Below are 8496 nucleotides of genomic sequence, written 5' to 3' on the forward strand. Positions count from 1 at the left end.
GTTCCTTTGGTTTACAGGGAAAAAAATTTGATACTACCCTGCACGCTCTCCCTACATTACCACACACACCCCAAAAAAAGCTTATATACATATTTTCAAATAGAAGTCCATAACGGACAACAGATACACAAAGCATTAGAAAACCCGGAGCCAAAGAACCAATCAATTAACTGTTCATGGTCTAAAGAGGAGTGACTTAAATTTGAAGAATAAATAAATATGTAAAGATGCTCACCTTTAAAGATATTTCAGTCTGGCTATCGCCCTACTTGGACAACAGTGACCATTAGTCACAACCAAGGCTTTTTTCTACACTAATAAAGTTTGTTTTGATTTGGACCTTCCTGAGACAACAGAAGATAAGTGTGTCACTACCCTACCCCCGCCCCTCACTCATTTTGCTAAGTCATTTTTCTACCAAAACAACATTCCAGGCCTCATATCTTGGCTGCTAACTACATTCCATAGCTCAGTACTGACTTATCTTGACCTAACTAGCAAATTCAGGATGCATTCCCATCTTGCTCTGGCTTGTTCACTTGGTCTTTGGCTGATCTTCTAGAACCATCTGTAACCTACTGCCCTGGAGCAACTCTTGCCCTGGATTTTCTTCTTTATATGTAAGGACTTGAAACAGAACACCCTCAAATTTACTTGCAAGTTAGTCCTCAGGTATACAAACGATGTTTATGTGCCTTTAAAAATACCTTGATTTAAAAAAACAAAAATGTCTCGCCTAATATTATAAAACCAAACTGCTTTGCAACTTGGAAAGCTTTTTTGACTGACAACAGGAAAAAAGTTTGCCTTTCCCAGTGATGTGGAAATGGGCCTTCCTGTTTTCCACAATAAAAGAACCAAGTGGAAGTCACGAGAACTAACGTTTTGCTCATCTAGAATTTGTGGCAAGCTGGTAACGACACACCAGACATTTGTGCTTCTCTCTGCCTCCTTGGAAGAGGTGAGCCTGGAAAGTCTTGAGTCGGCCATGCTGACCCAGACTATGGCATTCGAGACCCCAGGGACCAGAAGCCTGGGTAGAAAATGGGGAAACCCAGGGCGTGTTGATTAGGAGTTGGCTTGGGACGCCAGCTCTGAGCAACTCTCAGTTTGGATCCCACATGAGGGCCAGTGACGCTGCGCCCTCTACAGCTAAGATGGTGAACAACAGCTCGACCTGGAGCTGGGCTGCCGTGCGATGGCAAAGGCTGCAGCGGGGCTGCAGTGGGCTGCCATAAGCTACCGTGAGTGGCTGGCAGCGAGCGTGAGCTTTCATGAGCTGCCCTGAGCCACCATGAGTGGCCATCCAATGGCCAGTGACCAATCTGCCTCAGCCAGGAAGAGCACAATGATCACAACACCAACATGGGCCAGTGAAGTGACGTCCTCCACAACTAGACTGAAAACCAAAAGGACAGCAATTTGTCTGTTCCCCTTCCCCGATCCCCCAATGCTGCTCCCCTTCCCAATTCCCCAATAAAATATTTTAAAAAAAAAAAAAAAGAAAAAGAAAATGGGAAAACCCAAACTGCAGGTCACTTTCTGGCTTTATCCTCCAAACCCTGCTTCAAGAATAGCAGAGCTCACAACCATCTGGGTCTGGTCTACATTGGAGGGCATTTGCAAACATTTGCAAAGATACAACTTCAGGGTTTCACAGATAAAATAGATGAACTTAGAAGCCTAAAATTTGCAAAAGCCAAAAATCACCCAGCAACTGTTAAATTATGGGTATTGAAATATGGTCAATAAAATGTGAGTGTGCTTGAAAAGGAAACCAGGAACTCTAGATCGCTCACATGGCTAAAGAGTAGTGGCTACCGACAAGACAGGGTTTCCGATAGCTTTAAGAGCTGTAAACCAGTTAATCGCTCTATGTAAAGACACACTATAAAGCGCAAGGAACTACACCAATGTAAACATTATCACCTTACCTCTAGAGCAGCCCTTCTTAGAGTAAGGATGTGATCTGTTCAAAATCTCCTGATGTTTAAGGAGTACATTAGTTCTATTTGTCTCCCCTCCCAGTTCCTATGGAAGCTCTCCCACTGTAAAGAGCACCGTGCCTTCTGAAGACACAAGCTTGGAATGGGCAGCCCCTCGGTGACAAGCTGAAGAGTTCTTCCAGATACAATGTTCAAGTCGGGGTGACCAGCTGACATTTTGTTTTGTTGAAACAATACACAGATCTTTGTTAACGCTCAAGTTGCATCACATGGACCTTATACTACTGGGTTGTCGGAAAAGTCAGACGCATTTTTGCAACAAAAAACAGAAAAAAATACGTCATGAGTGTTTTGACAACCCAGTATATCTCTCATGTATCATTTCTGACTCATTTGACACCTATTTACTTTAATGCTCATCATGTAACCTCAAATTTTGTAATAGCCTAATCAAGGCAAATCACTACCATGCGTCAGTGTTATGAGGAGCTTTCATTAAGTTACCACCTGGATACCACATGTTCTGTATGTCTGATCGATATGCTATAGAAGGCGGTAATAAACTTACCCCAGTAGACTGTCCTCATGCTATGCTTTCATGGAAGCTTTCAATAAAATGAATTCATGATCAAATATACTCTAAAAATGAAATGTTTTTCTCTTTCCAGCATAAAGTGTTCATGGTCTGTACAGACTTTCTCAACGATTTCAAATTCCTTCAGGTTTTCTTTAGCTGCATAATGAAGTTACCCCAAAATTGGCCAAATAAGTAGCAAATTTATTTATTACAAGCTTACAATTCTTCCTCAAACCACAGTGAATCCCATTTGCTACCACATTCACAGTAAAATGTGCTTGCAGGTTGCTTCGGGCCCCAGTGGGGTCACTACCATGTAAAACTTTTATAAATTCTTGATTGGAAACCGAAGACTCCTAATTAAGATGCAAAGATCCAGAATGAATAATTTGCAGCCCTGACAGAAACAGCAGTTAATTCAGTAAGACTCTGGGAAAATATTTTACAAAAAGATCAACATTCACATGAGTCCAGCACTCAAAAAATAAAATTACTAGTTAAGTGGATGCTTTCAATATTTTACATGTTTCTAATACGTCAACTAACTTAGTGCTATTTAGTCACAAGAGAACTGAAAATAGTCTGGATGCCACTAAAACAGAAAATATGTTTTCACTGCAAAAATCTTCTTGCCTCCAAAACCCCTGCCTAGTCACAAGTTTCACACATTCTCTCTAATATAAAGAATATTTTTAACAACTAATTCCTAACATGTAACCTGAAGGTTAATAATTTGAAGCAATTCATGCATTTATTTATTTATTTATTTATTTATTTATTTATTTATTTATTTTTGTTGTTGTTGTTGGGGAACAGTGTGTTTTTCCAGGACCCATCAGCTCCAAGTCAAGTCGTTTCAATCTAGTTGAGGAGGGTGCACCTTCTGTGGCCCATGAAGGGATCGAACCAGCAACCTTAGTGTTATGAGCACTACGCTCTAACCAACTGAGCTAACTGGCCGCCCCTATGCATTTATTTTTGACTTGTGTATTTTAAGGGCATTTGACATAAATCAATAGTCAAAATATTGGTCCTAAATTGAACATGTCAAACCAGATCATCCTTCCACTTAAAGAAGAAAGAAGGGAAATTAATTCACATTCTAACTAAAGGAGATTCAATTATTAATGGTTAATAATAAGCATTGATGATCTGTTTATCACATGCCATGCACAATTCTAGTGATTCAGTTAATCTCACCAGACCCGATGATGCAGGTGGTTATCATCCTCATTTTACAGATGAGGAAACCAAGGCACAGAATAGTTACACATGCGCACAACATGTTGAAGCCAGGATGTGAATTCAAACAGTCTGAGCTACTTTGCTCTTAACTACTCTACAAAAACAGCCTTTGAGTTTTCTAAGAGATAATTAATTGATATTTTTCTAATTGTTCTAATTGTTACTATGGACACACACACACACACACACACACACACACACACACAAAACGGTGGGAGAGGGGGTGTCTATGAAAAGTAATTTCATAGGGTAGCCTGATCATAAATTCTTAACTAGGCAGGTCATGGTGGTTAGTCGGGCCCCTGGCCTATAACCTTTTTGGCAAAAGTTTTGTCCATTGTTTCTGTGCATCTACAATAGGTTAAACACCTTAGAAATAAACTGCACCCTTCCTCGAGAAAGCTTATTATCTTAACTACCCTGTAATCCAATCCCCGCCTTGTTTTCTCTCACCTTCATGTAATCTTCCTTACTTCCCTCCTTAATTTCAAATGCATAAAAGAAGCTGCAAAACTGTTATTCTCCAGAGCCTTTACGATCTTGCTCCCCTGCATATGCTGTCATTTTGGTTCAAATAAACTCTTATAAAAATTTTCTACAGGCTTGGACGTCTCTTCCATCGACAGTCAGAATCAGAAACTTTTTCAGATTGGCTACTTTCACTTAGTAACATGCATTATTCTTCCTCCACTTGATAGTTCATTTCTTTTCAGCACTAAATAATATTCCTTTGTCTGGATGTACCACAGTTCATTTATCCATTCACCTACTGTGGGGCATCTTGGTTGCTTTCAAGTTTGGGCAATTATGAATAAAGCTGCTATAAACATCTGTGTGCAGGTTTTTTCGTGGAACTAAGTTTTCAACTCCTTTGGGTAAATACCAAGGAGCAGGATCAGATGGTAAGAATGTTTAGTTTTGTGAAAAATCGCCAAACTGTCTTCTAAGTAGTACTATTTTTCACTCCCTCCAGAAACGAACAAGGGTTCCTGTGGCTCCACATCCTCTTCAGCATTTGGTGTTGTCAGTAGATTTTGGCCTTCTGTTTTGAGATTTAAACGTCTGGTGTAGTTCGATTTGACAGTGTGGTCTGGCTTTGGACTTTTTCAAAGTTTTTCTTTTCTTTGCTTCACACTTTTATGGCCAAACCCTTCATGACTCTGTTTACTATACATTTACTATGCATACCAGTGTCAACGGTTCTGTTTATTTCGGGCAGTGGTGACTTGGGAGAGGTTTTTGCATCTGGATGGGATCCACTGCAGTCCCTGAGGCAGGCCAGCCTCTGGGAAGCGCCTTTTTTCAGGAATTGCCTGACCAACTTCTCCTTTCCTTTGGTCTGCCTTTCTTTATGTGCCTATAAAAGCTTTCGGTGGTATTAAAAGCTGGAAGGCAGGCTTTGTGACAAGGATTCCTGGGTCTTCCCTTAATGCTGGCATTTTGGAATACACCTGCTTTCCTTCCACCAATCTCGCCTCTCGAGTTTTGGCTTTTGTGCGTAGAGGAGCCGGACCTTTTGCAAGGTAACAGGGGTATCTCGTTTTCATTAAAAATATATCTTTGTTTTAACCTTAGGCATGTCCACACAAATTGTTAATGGTTTATTTTAAGGGAGGTCTTTAAAATCCTCCAAAAATGGGTGTAAGCCTATAGCAAAGATACTTATTTTTAAACTAGAAGATTCAGTTCTTCTACAACAACTTAATATTGAAACGCTATATTTTTAAAAGCACCTAAAAAAAGCATATAAACATTTTTTTTTAACTCAAGTGAAAAAACAGTTGTTGGCTGATAGCAAGTCTAGCCAAATGTGTAGTAGTTATGTAAATTAAAATTAACTACAATGAATTTTAACAGTGGGGCTCAAGATCCATACAGCGGATTTTTTGTTTGTTTGTTTTTTAGCTGAGCCATCCTGCCACCTGTTTGCAGCTCAGCCGCAGCTCAGCTCGGGCCAGGAATCGAACCGGCGACTCTGTTGCTCAGAGCTCACACTCTTGAGTGAGCTCTTAACCAACTGAGCCGCTTGGCCGGTCCTATACTAAGATGTTTTTTTAACTCTGTTCCTTAATGGCACTTTTAGTTAAAACAACAATTATATACATTTCCTTTGTTTTCACTTTCACTTCCACTATTATCTCTCCCCTGCGTGCGGGGAGAGAACCAAGGCACACCAGGCACAGAGTGATGGGCAGACACACTGGACCTTCCTCACTCACTACTTGCTGTAAAACCAAACTAACAATGGATGAAGCACCAAAATCAACTATAAATTAAACACACATCATCGACAGCAAGGAGAGCGGCAATGTATTTCTAGGGAACAGGGAACCATAGTCTTAATGATACTGTGCTAATGTCCGGCTGATCTGCTGCTTGAAAAAGTAAAAAAATCAAGAGACATGGTTGGTGGAAAGAAAGGCAGGTTTATTCAGAACGCCGGCATTCTGGGAGGATGGCAGACTCCTGTCCAAAGGCCACCTCCCCGTTCCTAGACCGGTCAGAAGGTTTTCTAGGTACATAAGAGAAAAGGGATGGAAAGGGGGAGTCGTCAGGCCGGTCGGTCCCAGAGTTGACATCGGGACCGCCATCGCTTCCCGGGTTCTGGTCTGTTTTAAGATAATGTTATCTCTGGACTCCAACTCGACTGGCCACTGCGCCCTGAGGCTTTATGTGTACTCTAGTGTCTGGGTGCCTGAGGATTAAAACATTGCCCTTTCCAGGTTAGGATTTTGTTCATTAAATTGATTACCGAGGTATGTGTAGCCTTGAGAAAGGGAACAAAACTGAAGTTTTTAAGTCAATTAGTAGCGGGGAGAGACAAAGAGAAAATAGCTGAATATCAGGGTGGATCTAATTCCAAACTAAGTTTTGAGCTATGCAGTGAGTCAAACTGCAAACTAGCTAAGTCTAACTACGTTATTGATTTACCGAATTTCATCCTTACATTAAGAGCATACATTATCAATACAAACATATTCAAGTTTTCACCAATCATCTTAGAAAGGTGAAAGACACAGAGATCCCTTCAGAAAAGAAAGACTACTGATTACAGAGAGGAAAACCTCTCTCATCCCAAGCTTTCGTCCTCTGAGTCTCAGAGGTACCATAATGCCTCAGCACCCAGACTGCGGGCTAGAGTGGTCTCTTCACATGACTTGATGAGCAAGAAAAAATATAAGATAGGTTGTCTCTTTGAAGCATCTTGCCTCATAAAGAATTAAGGTTACCCAGTGAGACAGATTATGTAACAAAAGAAGGGACACTAAACAGCTGGCTAGGAGCAAAGCTAATGAGCAACAGACCCACCATTTTCAGGTCTCGTTACCAAAAGTAAACTCATAAATAAATCAGCATACCATCTGATATATGACAAATCCAAGTGGTCACAAATACACATTTTACCTCAAAATTAGTCTGAAGGTGTGGTTAATTCTCACAGTCTTAGCCTCTTAGGGTATTAAATGGTATAGTTAACTCTGAGCCATAGCCTCTCTCCACTTAAATTTACTCTTTTGATATCCATTGTATTGCTACTGTATAAAAAGAATGTATGGGAACCAGGGGGGAAGCACATGTACCACATTGGGATTAGGATGGGTAAGTCTGAAGCTGAAACCACTCTTAAAAGGATGCATTAAATAAACTACTACTTACGGCTTTCCTCTGCTGTCTTTTGCAAAATTGAGTTACAGTTTTGCTTATGAATGAATCTGCACAACTGAATATTTCCCTCTACTTCACTGTGCTCCAGAATTAGCTTTTAAAGGATGGAATTAAAGATCGTTTAGCTACAGCACTGTGTATACTTTGTTATGAAAAATAATTCCCCTCTAGGGCCAGCTGAGTGGTGCATTGGTTAGGAGTTGGCTTGGGACACCAGCTCTGAGCAGCAGGACCCCGGTTTGGATCCCACATGAGGGCCAGTGATACTGCGCCTTCTACAGCTAAGATGGTGAACAACAGCTCGACCTGGAGCTGGGTTGCTGTGAGCTGCTGGCGACAGCATAGGCTGCAGTGGGGCTGGCGGGCAGCTGGCATGAGGTTTCATGAGCTGCCGTGAGCCACCGTGAGTGGCCGTCCAATGGCCAGCAAGCAAATGCCTCACCCGGGAAGAATGCAATGATAATACAAACATGGGCCAGTGAAGCGACGTCCTCCACAACTAGACTAAAGACAAAAGGACAGCAACTTGGCTGTTCCCCTTCCCTGATTCCCCAATGCTGTTCCCCTCCCCCAATTCCCCAATAAAATATTTAATAAATAAATAAAATAATTAATTAATCCCCCTCTTTAAGGACCAACATCATTCTGGCCAGTATAGGGAGATAGGAAAATAGATATGTGTACATATATGGGTCTAGATAAATATTTCTTCTTCAGAATGAAAAAAAAAGCTCAAGACTACAACACTCTAAAAATCTCTTGCATTAACCCAACCTCCTCGAGCTTAAAAGAATTCTCAAAAGAAAGTTACCATGGAGCAATCCTTGATTAGTTACAGATACTGAGTAAAATATGGGACCTAATGGAAGCCAGATGATGGATAACTGGTATGTTTCATCAACATTTAGTCCAGGCCCTCATCTTCTCTTGCCCGCATCACTAAAACAGTCTCCTTCCAGGGCCAGCCAAATAGCTCAGTTGGTTAAGAGCTCACTCAAGGGCCGGCCGAGTGGCGCGATGGTTAAGAACTCGCTTGGGATGCCAGAGGGCCCCGGTTCGGAT

The 8496-nt window shown here is 41.2% G+C and overlaps 1 protein-coding gene and 1 non-coding gene across 8 annotated transcripts in view; both read right to left on the bottom strand.

Moving 5' to 3' along the window:
• The window catches only part of SASH1 (SAM and SH3 domain containing 1), a 256467-nt gene that overhangs the window by 172998 nt on the left and 74973 nt on the right, over positions 1-8496 (bottom strand). The gene's annotated exons all lie outside the window — the stretch shown is intronic.
• Positions 3410-3483, bottom strand: TRNAM-CAU (transfer RNA methionine (anticodon CAU)). Its single transcript has one exon. It is a non-coding gene; the product is annotated as a tRNA-Met (tRNA).

This window comes from Hipposideros armiger, unplaced genomic scaffold (assembly GCF_001890085.2).
Source record: "Hipposideros armiger isolate ML-2016 unplaced genomic scaffold, ASM189008v1 scaffold_41, whole genome shotgun sequence".
Lineage (NCBI taxonomy): Eukaryota > Metazoa > Chordata > Mammalia > Chiroptera > Hipposideridae > Hipposideros > Hipposideros armiger.